This window comes from Trachymyrmex cornetzi, unplaced genomic scaffold (genome assembly GCF_001594075.2).
Source record: "Trachymyrmex cornetzi isolate Tcor2-1 unplaced genomic scaffold, Tcor1.1 scaffold641, whole genome shotgun sequence".
Taxonomy (NCBI): Eukaryota; Metazoa; Arthropoda; class Insecta; order Hymenoptera; family Formicidae; genus Trachymyrmex; species Trachymyrmex cornetzi.
Window position 1 is genome coordinate 697386 of NW_017299961.1, and position 346 is coordinate 697731.

Below are 346 nucleotides of genomic sequence, written 5' to 3' on the forward strand. Positions count from 1 at the left end.
TATGTTTCAATATCTTAAAGTTGATATTTTTGTTTCATAGTTTTACATTTTTGTATGAAAAAGTACATACTTCCCATTTTGTTAACTATATTTAGTTATAACAATTTATATATAATGTGTTATAAATATACAACTTTACAAATACTTTCTAAAGATGTCAAGATACTCGTGAGAACCATTAAAAAATTTTTATATACTTGTAAAAGCGACGAAAATTAAAGTATACAATTTAAATAAAAAATTAAAAGAATTATTTATACGTGTAGTATTCATTATTTTAAATAACTACACTACTGACTTATTTCTTATTTAATATAGTATTGAACAAGTAATATAGTATTGAACA